The sequence below is a fragment of the Heliangelus exortis genome, chromosome 3 (genome assembly GCF_036169615.1).
Source record: "Heliangelus exortis chromosome 3, bHelExo1.hap1, whole genome shotgun sequence".
Lineage (NCBI taxonomy): Eukaryota > Metazoa > Chordata > Aves > Apodiformes > Trochilidae > Heliangelus > Heliangelus exortis.
This window is the reverse complement of record NC_092424.1, coordinates 114187834-114200406: the sequence shown is the minus strand read 5'-3', so window position 1 is coordinate 114200406 and position 12573 is coordinate 114187834. Positions and strand designations below refer to the sequence as shown.

The 12573-nt window shown below is 53.8% G+C and overlaps 2 long non-coding RNA genes across 7 annotated transcripts; both read right to left on the bottom strand.

Moving 5' to 3' along the window:
* Positions 1–6464: 6464 nt before the first annotated feature.
* On the bottom strand, positions 6465–8927 carry LOC139795371 (uncharacterized). 6 transcript variants are annotated; one of them, XR_011725467.1, is made up of 5 exons: positions 8538–8927; positions 8269–8371; positions 7648–7749; positions 6879–6899; positions 6465–6755 (listed from the first exon to the last, which is right to left on the bottom strand). It is a non-coding gene; the product is annotated as an uncharacterized lncRNA (long non-coding RNA). The 6 variants fall into 6 exon arrangements; XR_011725466.1 differs by lacking the exons at positions 6465–6755; positions 6879–6899 and adding an exon at positions 7045–7208 and having other exon boundaries at positions 7667–7749; positions 8289–8371; XR_011725468.1 differs by lacking the exons at positions 6465–6755; positions 6879–6899; positions 7648–7749 and adding an exon at positions 7045–7208 and having other exon boundaries at positions 8289–8371.
* A 2276-nt stretch (positions 8928–11203) lies between these two features.
* On the bottom strand, positions 11204–12108 carry LOC139795370 (uncharacterized). Its single transcript, XR_011725463.1, has 3 exons — positions 11981–12108; positions 11361–11430; positions 11204–11289 (listed from the first exon to the last, which is right to left on the bottom strand). It is a non-coding gene; the product is annotated as an uncharacterized lncRNA (long non-coding RNA).
* Positions 12109–12573: the final 465 nt, after the last annotated feature.

Sequence of the window (12573 nt, the reverse complement as noted above, 5' to 3'; positions counted from 1 at the left end):
TTGGGGAGAAGATAGCTCAGGGTTTGGGGAGAAGGTGCTTTAGAGGTTGTTGGGGAGAAGATAGCTCAGGGTTTGGGGGCAGAGATTCTTTAGAGGGGTTGGGGGCAGCAGAAGCTTGATGGGGTGTTGGGGAGAAAATGCTTCAGAGTTTGGGGGAGAGGGTGCTTGGAGAGGGTGCTTCAGAGGGTGCTGGGGAGAAGGTAGCTCAGAGGGTTTGGGGGAAAAGATTCTTTTTTAGAGGGTTTGGGGGGGAGAAGCCGTGTCCTTTTTGGGGAGTCCTCCCCCTGACCCTGCATCCCCAGGGAATGGGGAATGGGGAAAAGGCTCAGCCAGGATTTGGGGGCCACACTCCACACCTTGCACCCCGAGCTCCTTTTTCCCCCCCCAGCAGGAGCAGAGTAGGGGAGAGGATCTGCCCAGCTCCTGAGCCTCCTCTGAAGGACAAGGACTTGGGGGAGCTGAGCAGGCTCCTCCCTGGCTGGGCTTTGGTGAGAAGCAACCCCCTCCCTGTGTCTCATTAAGGAGCAGGGTGATGAGAAGGATTTTATTTTTTTTTTTCCCAGCCAATTCCACCAAGGTGACCTCCAGGAGCAGAAGCTCCAAGCCTGGAACTCCCGGAGATCCAACACAACCAGAGACCAAGAGGAAGAAATTTCCTTCTTAATTCCAGAGCTGTGGAGCCTGGGAAGGACCTCCCAGCATCTCCACCAGGTTCTTCACAGCTCCTTGACCAATCCCACCCACCCCCACCGCTGTTTTCTTGGCTGCAAATTTAATTAAGGAGTAATTAAGGAGTAATCCTCCAACACACCTTCAAGAGGCCAAGGGCTCAGCCCCATGGAGCAAATAGGGCAGGGGCCGAGTGGTGGGCAAAGGTCCTAAAAAAAAACCCAAACAAACTCTAAAAAAACCCCTAAGACCTTAAAAAAAAAAAAAAGAAAAAAGAAAAAAAAAAAAAAGTTAACCCCAAAGGATTGTCCATTAACAGAGCAGGGGGAGGGGGGGAAACCTCCTTCACCTCCTGGCTCCTCCAGGAGGGATGTAACAGCCTGCCTCCAAATAATTAACTTAGGAAATGAAGGGAAACGAGTAATTAAGAAGAAACAAAGGGAAGAAACAAGACCAAACAACCCCAGCAGCGTTTTGCCGGGTGCTGGAGATGTTCCCCAATTTCTTGGTCAGATTCTCCATGCAGAGCAGCAGCTGCTGAGGGATGGGGGGGTGGTGGGAAGCAGCCAAATTGGGCCCCCCAGCACCCTGGGCAGCTGCTGCCTGCACCCTCCTGCCTGCAGCACCCATGTGCAGGGCCCACTCTGGAATTTCATCCTGTTCCCAGGGTGCAAGGAGTCCCAAATTTCCAATGCACCCCCAAGCTGCACTGCACCCCAAAACTGCCCTGTCCTCCCAAACTGCAGGTGCAGTGAGGTCCTAAATTGCAATCTCTTCCCAAATTCCAATTGCAGTGTGTCCACAAATTCCAGTGCATTCCCAAATTTCACTGTGTTCCTGGGTTTCAATGAGTCCCAAATTTCCAATGCACCCCCAAGCTGCACTGCATCCCTGCACTGCAGTTTCCTCCCAAATTCCAGTTGCAATGAGGTCCTAAATTACAATCTGTTCCCAAACTCCAGTGCATTCCCAAATTTCACTGTGTTCCCGGGTTGCAAGGAGTCCCAAATTTCCAATGCATCCCCAAAACTGCACTGCACCCCAAAACTGCCCTGTCCTCCCAAACTGCAGGTGCAGTGAGGTCCTAAATTGCAATCTGTTCCCAAATTCCCAAATTTCACTGTGTTCCCAGGTTGCAATGAGTCCCAGATTTCCAGTGCACCCCAAAACTGCCCTGTCCTCCCAAATTTGCAATGTGTTCCCAAATTCCAATGAGCTCCCAAATTGCAGTGCATTCCAGCTTTGCACTCTGGAATTTCCTTGTGTTCCTGGGCTGCAAGGAGTTCCAAATTGCAATTGCACCCCCCTGGCAGAGCATTCCCCATTGCCCTGCATTCCCAGACTGGAATCAGCTCCCACACTGGAATCAGCTCCCAGACTGGAATCAGCTCCCAGACTGGAATCAGCTCCCACACTGGAATCCTGACATCCTGACATTGCAACACATTCCCAGATAGCAAAGAATTCCAAAATTGCAACGTGTCCCCAAATGGCAACGGATCCCCAAACTCCAGTGTGCTCCCAAATTCCAATTGCAGTGAGGTCCTAAATTGCAATCTGTTCCCAAATTCCAGTGCATTCCCAAATTTCACTGTGTTCCCGGCTTGCAATGAGTCCCAGATTTCCAATGCACCCCAAAACTTCCCTGTCCTCCCAAATTTGCAATGTGTTCCCAAATTCCAATGGGTTCCCAAATTGCAGCTCACCCCCAGTTTGCACTCTGGAATTTCCTTGTGTTCCCGGGCTGCAAGGAGTTCCAAATTGCAATTGCACCCCCCTGGCAGAGCATTCCCCATTGCCCTGCATTCCCAGACTGGAATCAGCTCCCACACTGGAATCCTGACATCCTGACATTGCAACACATTCCCAGATAGCAAAGGATTCCAAAATTGCAACGTGTCCCCAAATGGCAATGGACCCCCAAACTGCTCTGAATTCCTACACTGCAGTGTCCTCCCAAATTCCAATTGCAGTGTGTCCACAAATTCCAGTGCATTCCAAAATTCCACTGTGTTCCTGGGTTTCAATGAGTCCCAAATTTCCAGTGCACCCCAAAACTGCCCTGTCCTCCCAAACTGCAGGTGCAGTGAGGTCCTGAATTGCAATCTGTTCCCAAATTCCAGTGCATTCCCAAATTTCACTGTGTTCCTGGGTTGCAACGAGTCCCAGATTTCCAGTGCACCCCCAAGCTGCACTGCATCCCTACACTGCAGCTTCCTCCCAAATTCCAATTGCAGTGAGGTCCCAAATTGTGATCCATTCCCAAATCCCAGTGCATTCCCAGTTTGCTCTCTTAAATGGCAGGGAGTTCCCATCTGCACTGCACCCCCAAACAGCCCTGCACTCCTGCACTGCAACGCACCCCAAATTCCCCACCATTCCCACATTGCAGTCAGGTCCCCACTTGCATTCCCACTTTGCACTCTGGAATTTCCTCGTGTTCCCGGGTGTCTGGGTCTGACCTCTCTGATTTGCAACTCTCCCAAAAGAGCAATTTTTAAATTAATAGCCCTGGTTAGGGGGGAGGAGCTGGCTGGCCAGAGCTGGGCAGGGGTGACCCCTTGGGATGTGATAAGAGGGCACAAGAGGTCTCAAGTTGTGCCAGGGGAGGTTTAGGTTGGACATTAGAAAGAATTTCTTTCTGGAGAGGGTGCTCAGGCATTGGAATGGGCTGCCCAGGGAAGGGGTGGATTCTCCATCCCTGGAGATATTTCCAAAGAGCCTGGATGTGGCACTCAGTGCCATGGGCTGGGAACCACGGGGGGAGTGGAGCAAGGGTTGGACTTGATGATCCCTGAGATCCCTGCAGCCCAGCACCCATGGGTGCTCCCCCCAGGAGGGAGCAGCCCATGAAATGAAGGAAACCAACCCAAATCAACCCAAATCAACCCAAATCAACCCAACCCAACCCAACCCAAATCAACCCAAATCATCCCAAACCAACCCAAACCAAGCAAAACAAACAAAAAAAAACCCCAAATCAACCCAACCCAACTCAACCCAACCCAAACCAACCCAACCCAACCCAACCCAACCCAACCCAACCCAAACCCTGGGGGTTTGTTGGTCCAGGGGGTCACATGGTGCTCCCCAGGTGGCTTTGGGTCACCCCCCCCCAGGGACCAACCTTTGCCCCCCAGCAAGGGGGGGTTGGTGTGAATGAATATTAACCCAGAGCAGGGGGGGTTGGGGTGAAGGTTAACCACGGGGGGTGGGGGTCGGGGTGCTGCCCTTCCTCCAGCACCCACGGGCTTGGAGGACCCTGTGCCCCCTCCCCACCCCCACAGCGGGGCCCTGGTGGGTTCAGCCTGCACCCCCCGTGTGGGTGCACCCCAAGTGTGCACCCTGGGACCCCCATCCTGCACTCCCTGTGTGGGTGCACCCCATGTTTGCACCCTTGGACCCCCATCCTGCATCCCATGGGTGCACCCTGCACCCCAGGACCTGCACCCCAAGGACACACACCCTGCACCCCATCTCTGCACTCTGGAACTTTCACCCTGCACCCCAAAGACACAGCACCCTGCACCCCATCTGTGCACCCTTGGACCCCCATCCTGCCCCCCATGTGTGCACCCTGCACCCCATGTTTGCACCCTGGGATCCCCACCCTGCACCCCATGGGTGCATCCTAAACCCCAGGACCTGCACCCCAAAGACCCACATCCTGCACCCCATGTGTACACCCTGGGACCCACATCCTGCACCCCCTGTGTGCACCCTGCACCCCATCTTTGCACCCTGGGACCCCATCCTGCCCCCCCTGTATGCACCCTGCACCCCAGGACCTGCACCCCAAGGACAAACACCCTTCACCCCATCTTTGCACCCTGGGACTTGCACCCTGCACCCCTGTGTGTGTGCACCCCACCTTGCACCCTGGGACCCCCACCCTGCATCCCATGGGTGCACCCTGGGACCTGCACCCCATTTGTCCTCCCTGTGTGTGCACCCTGCACCCCAGAACCCCCATCCTGCCCCCCCTGTATGCACCCTGCACCCCAGAACCTGCACCCCAAAGACACAGCACCCTGCACCCCATCTTTGCACCCTGGGACCCCCATCCTGCACCCCCCCCCCATATTTGCACCCTGGGACTTGCACCCTGCAACCTGTATCTGCACCCCAAGACCCACATTCTGCACCCCATGTGTGTGTGCACCCCATCTTTGCACCCTGGGACTTGCACCCTGCACCCCCTGTCTGCACCCTGCACCCCATCTGTGCACCCTGGGACCTCCATCCTGCACCCCATATTTGTACCCTGGGACCTATACCCTGCACCCCACCTTTGCACCCTGGGGCCCCCATCCTGCACCCCATCTGTGCACCCTGCACCCCAGAACCTGCACCCCAAGGATACACACCCTTCATCCCATCTTTGCACCCTGGGAACCCCATCCTGCACCCCCTGTCTGCACCCTGCACCCCAGAACCTGCACCCAAAGGACACACACCCTGCACCCCATCTGTGCACCCTGGGACCCCCATCCTGCACCCCATGTTTGCACGCTGGGACCTGTCCCCGCAACCCGTATCTGCACCCCAGGACCCACATCCTGCACCCCAAGTGTGCACCTGCACCCCATGTATGCACCCCGGGACCCCCATCCTGCACCCCCTGTCTGCACCCTGCACCCCAGGACCTGCACCCAAAGGACACACACCCTGCACCCCATCTGTGCACCCTGGGACCCCCATCCTGCACCCCATGTTTGTACCCTGGGACTTGCACCCTGCACCCCGTGTCTGCACCCCGGGACTCCCATCCTGCACCCCAAGTGTGCACCTGCACCCCATCTGTGCACCCTGCACCCCAGAACCTGCACCCAAAGGACACACACCCTGCACCCCATCTTTGCACCCTGGGACCCCCATCCTGCACCCCATCTTGCACCCTGGGACCTGTCCCTGCAACCCGTATCTGCACCCCAGGACCCACATCCTGCACCCCAAGTGTGCACCTGCACCCCCACCTCTGTACCCTGGGACCCCCATCCTGCATCCCATGGGTGCACCCTGAACCCCAGAACCTGCACCCCAAGGACACAGCACCCTGCACCCCATCTGTGCACCCTGGGACCCCCATCCTGCACCCCCTGTCTGCACCCTGCACCCCATCTGTGCACCCTTGGACCTCCATCCTGCACCCCATATTTGTACCCTGGGACCTATACCCTGCACCCCCTGTCTGCACCCTGGGACCCATATCCTGCACCCCCTGTCTGCACCCTGCACCCCAAGGACACACACCTTGCACCCCATCTTTGCATCCTGGGACCCCCATCCTGCACCCCACATCCTGCACCCCATGTGTGCCCCTGCACCCCAGAACCTGCACCCCAAAGACACAGCACCCTGCACCCCACCCATGCTCCCTGGGACCCCCATCCTGCACCCCCTGTCTGCACCCTGCACCCCACACCCTGCACCCCATCTTTGCACCCTGGGACCTCCCATCCTGCCCCCCATGCCTGCACCCCAAACCCCACATCCTGCACCCCACATGTTCACCCTACACCCTATGTGTGCACCCCAGGACCCCTATTCTGCACCCCACCCTGCACCCCATCTGTGCACCCTGCACCCCACAACCTGCACCCCCTCTTTGCACCCTGGGACCCCCCATCCTGCACCCCACAACCTGCACCCCATGGGTAACAAAGGGGATGGGGATGGACCTGAAGGACCATGAGGTGTTTGGGTCACAAGCAGCATTATATTTTTATTTTTATTTTTTTTTTAATTTTAATTTTAATTTTAATTTTAATTTTAATTTTAATTTTAATTTATTATTATTGCTATTCTTCTTATTATTACTGCTATTATTCTTCTTATTACTCTCATTATCAGTGCATTAAGAACTCCACACCAAAACCCCAAAATTCAAACCACCTCTGAAAGGTAAGAAAGTCAAACCCCTAAAAAAGGCAAAACTGGAACCCCTGAAGGCAAAAACCCAGCCCTGGTAGGGGCAAACCCTAAAAAGGGAAAAAAATCAGATGCCTACAGGCAAAAATCAAGCCCCAAAAGCCAAAATCGAACCCTAGAGGCAAAAATCAAATCCTAAAAGGCAAAAATGAAACCTTAAAAGCAAAAATTAATCCTAAAAGGCAAAAAATCAAGCCCTGATGGCAGAAATTAAATAGTAAAGGCAGAAATTAAAGCCCTGAAATGTGAAAATCAAACTGTGGAGGCTAAAGTCAAACTCTAAAAGGGAAAAATCAAACCTCAGAGGTGATAATAAAACCTTAAAATGTGTAAATCGAACCCTAAAAGACAGAAATCAAACCCTAAAGGCAAAAATTAACCTTGTAAATGGTGAAAATCAACCTCATAAGGCAAAAATCACACCTTAGAGGAAAAAAATCAGGCTTGAAAAGGTGAAAATCAACACTTGGAGGCAAAAATCACCCCTCTAGAAGCAAAAATCACAGCTTAAAAGGCAAAAAATAAACCCTAAAGGCAAAAATCCAACCCTAAAAGGAAAAATCAAAGCCCTAAAATGTGAAAATCAGAGCTTGGAGGCAAAAATCAGACTCTGAAGGGTAAAAATCCACCCCCTAAAGGCAAAAATAAAAACCTAAAGAGAAAAATCAACCCTGTAAAGGGTGAAAATCAACACCCAGAAGGCAGAAAAAACACCTGAGAGCAAAATAATCAGGATTTTAAAGGTGAAAAGCAACACCCAGAGGCAGAAATAAAACCCCAGGTGGTGAAAAACAGGGATTTAAAGGCAAAAATCAGCCCTCTGAAAGCAAAAACCAAACCTTAAAAGGCAAAACTTCAACCCAAAAGGCAAAAACCAACCCATAGATGGTGAAAATCAGACTTTAAAAGATAAAATTTGAGGTTGAAAATGTGAAAATCAAAGCTCAGAAGCAAAACTTAAAATCTCTGAGGCAAAAATCAACCCCCTAAAGGCAAAAAATCAAAAGCTAAAAGGAAAAATCAGTGCATAAATTGTGAAAATCAAACCCTTGAGGCTAAAATCAACCTGGAAATGGTGAAAATCCAACTGAAAAAGGGAAAAATCAGGGGCTAAAGTGTGAAAATCAAACCTTAGAGGCAAAAATCAAACTTGGAAAGGCAAAAATCAACCCCTAAATGGTGAAAATCAGACTCAAAAAGCAAAAATCAAGGGCTAAAATGTAAAAATCAAACCTTAGAGGCTAAAATCAAAATCTGAAAAGCAAAAATCAAACTCTGAAAGGCCAAAATAAGCCCTTAAATAGTGAAAATCAGACTCAAAAAGGCAAAAATCAGGGGCTAAAGTGTGAAAATGAAAACTTAGAGGCAAAAATCAAACTCTAAAAAGCAAAAATCAACCCCTAAATGCTGAAAATCAGGCTTGAAAAGGCAAAAATCAAACCCTTTAAGCTAAAATCAACCTAGAACTGGTGGAAATCAGACTCAAAAAGGGAAAATTCAAGGGCTAAAAGGTGAAAATGAAACCCTAGAGGCAAAAATCAAACTCTGAAAGGCAAAAATTAACCCCTAAATAATGAAAATCAGACTCAAAAAGGCAAAAATCAAAGCTTAAAGGTGAAAATCACCCCCTGAAATGCAAATATCAAAGCTTAAAAGTAAAATTCAAACTCTGAAAGGCAAAAACCAACCTATAAATGGTGAAAATCAGGCTCAAAAAAGCAAAAATCAAGGGCTAAAATGTGAAAATGAAACCCTAGAGGCAAAAATCAAACTCTGAAAGGCAAAGATCAACCCCCTTGAGGGTAAAATCAACCTCTAAATGGTGAAAATCAGACTCAAAAAGCAAAAATCAAGGGCTAAAATGTAAAAATCAAACCTTAGAGGCTAAGATCAAAATCTGAAAAGCAAAAATCAAAGTCTGAAAGGCCAAAATCAACCTCTAAATGGTGAAAATCAGACTCAAAAAGGGAAAAATCAAGGGCTAAAATGTAAAAATCAAAAATTAGAGGCAAAAAGCAAAATCTGAAAGGCAAAAATCAACCCCTAAATGGTGAAAATCAGGCTTGAAAAGGCAAAAATCAAACCCTTTAGACTAAAATCAACCTATAAATGGTGAAAATCAGGCTCAAAAAGGGAAAATTCAAGGGCTAAAATGTGAAAATCAAACCTTAGAGGCAAAAATCAAACTCTGAAAAGCAAAAATCAGACTCAAAAAGGGAAAGATCAAACCCTTTAGGCTAAAATCAACCTCCAAATGGTGAAAATCAGACTGAAAAAGGGAAAAATCAAGGGCTAAAAGTGTGAAAATCAAACCTTAAGAGGCAAAACCCAAAACCTAAAAAGCAAAAATCAGCCTCAAAAAGGGAAAAATCAAAGCTTAGGAGGCAAACCCCAACCCTGTGAAGGGTGAAAACCCAGCCTGGAGAAGGCAGGACCCAAACCCTAAACCCCAAAACCCATCCCCTAAAGACCCAAATCCCCCCTGAAGCCAGAAGGTGAAGCCCCCACCCCAGAACTGAAACCCCAAACCCCTCCAAGGCAAAAATCCCCCAAGCCCCAAGGCAGGAACCGGATCCTTCCAGGTGGGGAAAGGCAAAACCCAAGGCCCAGGGGATGGAATTCCAACTCCAGAGGTGAAGTGGGAGCAGGGGGGAGGTCAGGACCCCCCTGGCCCCCCAGCTCAGAGCCTGCAGCCCCTGGGGAAGGGGGGGTCTGGGGGCAGCTCCTCCAGGAAGCTCAGCAGGATCCTGGTCACCTCTGCTGGCCTAGGGAGGTGGGAAGCAGGGATGCTGGGTTGGGATCTGGCTTCCCAAGATCCCAGTTGGGATGGGGCCAATCCCACAGCCCAAGGTACCTCTCCAGCTGGGTCCAGTGCCCACAGCCCTCCAGGTGCTCCCGGCGGAGCTGGGGATCTGCAGAAGGGGCAGGAGAAAGGGGAAGGGGTCTCATCCCACCCCACCCCACCCCATCCCATCCCATCCCATCCCATCCCACCCCACCCCACCCCATTCATCCCATCTCATCCCATCCCATCCCATCCCATCCCATCCATCCCATCCCATCCCATCCCATCCATCTTATCCCATCCCATCCCACCCATTCCATCCCATCCCATCCCACCCCATCCCACCCCATCCCATTCATCCCATCCCATCTCATCCCATCCATCCCATCCCTTCCCATCCCACCCCACCCCATCCCATCCCAACCCATCCCATCCCATCCCATCCCACCCCATCCCACCCCATCCCATGCCACCCCATCCCATCCCATCCCATCCCATCCCATCCCAACCCATCCCATCCCATCCCATCCCATCCCATCCCATCCCACCCCACCCCACCCCATCCCACCCCACCCCACCCCATCCCATCTCATCCCACCCCATCCCATCCCATCCCACCCCATCCCACCCCATCCCACCCCATCCCATCCCATCCTGCCTCAGTTTCCCCCCATCCCACCCCCAGGACTTTATTTTGGCCAAATGAGGAGTTGGGAATGTTGGAGGTGACCTCCCAACCCTCAATCCCAAACTCCATCCCAGCAGGACACAGCTCAAGTGCCACGGGAAGCAAGGAGGGAAAAGTCCCCCCCTGCCCGCCCTGGATCATCCAGGATCATCCAGGATCATCCAGGACCATCCAGGACCATCCAGGATCATCCAGGATCATCCAGGACCATCCCCATCCAGCTGGATGCAATGTCCTGGGGTTCTCCTCTGCTGGGATCTCATGGAAGTGTGGGGCTTGGAGCATGCTGGGACCAGGGGTTGGGATGGGATGGGAATGGTTTGGGGTGGAGTGGGAATGGGTGTGAGATGGAAATGGGGATGAGAAGGAAATGGGATGGGGATGGAAATGGGATGGGTGTGGGATGGGGGTGGAGATATGGATGGGGATGGAGGTGGGGATGGGAGTGGGATGGGGGAGGGATGGGAATGGATGTGAGATGAAGATGGGGATGAGATGGAAATGGGATGGGGATGGAGGTGGGAATGGGGAAGGGATGGGGATGGGATGGGGATGGGAGGGAAATGGGAGGGAAATGGGGAGGGAAATGGGGAGGGAAATGGGGAGGGAAATGGGGAGGGAAATGGGGAGGGAAATGGGGAGGGAAATGGGAGGGAAATGGGAGGGAAATGGGGAGGGAAATGGGGAGGGAAATGGGGAGGGAAATGGGGAGGGAAATGGGGAGGGAAATGGGGAGGGAAATGGGGAGGGAAATGGGGATGGAGGTGGGGATGAGGGTGGGGATGAGGGTGGGATGGGGGGGATGGGGAGGGATGGGGAGGGATGGGGAGGGATGGGGAGGGATGGGGAGGGATGGGGAGGGATGGGGGGATGGGGGGATGGGGGGATGGGGGGATGGGGTGGAGATGGGGCGGGGATGGGGGTGGGATGAGATGGGATGGGGGTGGGATGGAGGTGGGGATGGGGATGGGATGGAAAAGGGATGGAAAGGGGATGGAAAGGGGATGGAAAGGGGATGGAAAGGGGATGGGGGTGGGGGTGGGGGTGGAGATGGAGATGGGGGTGGGAGATGTGGGGTGGGGTGGTAGGGTCTGGGGTGACGTTAGGGTTGGGGTGAGCTGTCAGCAGCTCTCACCCACTCCTCCATGCCCTTGCTCAGCTTGGGGTGCAGCACCACGTCCTTCCCCGCCGTCACCAGCAGTGCTGGCACCAGGATCTGGCACGGGAGGCAGGTGACAACGGGGACAGGGACGCTCCCCCCCTCCCCGGGGCAGGGTCTGTCCCCACCTTCCTGTCCCGGGCAGACAGAGCCCAGCGCCAGTTGGGTCGCAGGTTGCGGTACCAGTTCAGGGGACCCCTGGGAAAGGGACATGAAGGGGCTGGAGATACTGGGGACCAGCACTGTGACCATAATGGGACCAGCACTGGGACCACCACTCCATCACTGGGACCATCACTGGGGCCACCACTGGGGCCATAATGGGACCACCACTCCATAACTGGGACCATCACTGGGGCCACCACTGTGACCACTACAGGGACCATCACTGGGATCACCACTGGGACCATAATGGGACCAGCACTGGGACCAGCACTGGGGCCACCACTGGGACCACCACTGGGACCACCACTGGGACCATAATGGGACCATAATGGGACCAGCACTGGGACCAGCACTGGGACCAGCACTGGGACCAGCACTGGGACCACCACTGGGGCCACCACTGGGGCCACCACTGGGGCCACCCCACTGCCCACAGCAAGAGCCTGCAAAGGGAAAATGGCCCCCCTCCCCCCCCCCCCCCCAAGCCCTCCCCCATCGTGATGTTCTAAAGCAAGGCCCAGGTGGGTCTGGGGGTCTTCCTTCTGCAGGGGGGTCCCCCCCACCCCCGTGCTCCCGTCCCCACCTGAAGCCAGACTTCTGGAAGCTCTGGATGTAGTACTGCAGCACGGGGCCCTGCAGCAGCTGGCTGGGGGGGGGATTTTCTGGAAGCCCACCAGCAACCCCCCTGCAAGGAGAGGCACAGCCCTGTGGCCACCTCCCCCCCACTGCACCCCCAAAGGCAGCCCCCCCACATCACCCTTCCCATGGCATCTCCTTCCCCCCCACATCCCACCCCATGGCATCACCCAAACTGTTTCCCCTCCCCACTCCCACACCCCACCCACTGCATCCCCCACCAGCACCCCCCAAACTGCATCCCCCCCCTCCAGAATCACCCAAACTGCATCCCCCACCCTGAGCATCTCCCCCCTGCCCAGCATCCCATCCCACCCCATCCTATCCCATCCCATCCCATCCCACAGACTCACCCAAACTGCATCCCCCCCATATACATCCCCCCAGCATCCCCCAAACTGCCCCCCTCTTCCCCAGCATCTCCCCCCCCCAGCATCCCCCTCCTGGCCTCCCCCAAACTGCATCCCCCCCTCCTCCCCCCATTCCCCCCACTGTATCCTCTTCCTCAGCCTTCCCCAGAATCCTTCCCCCCCCCCGCAA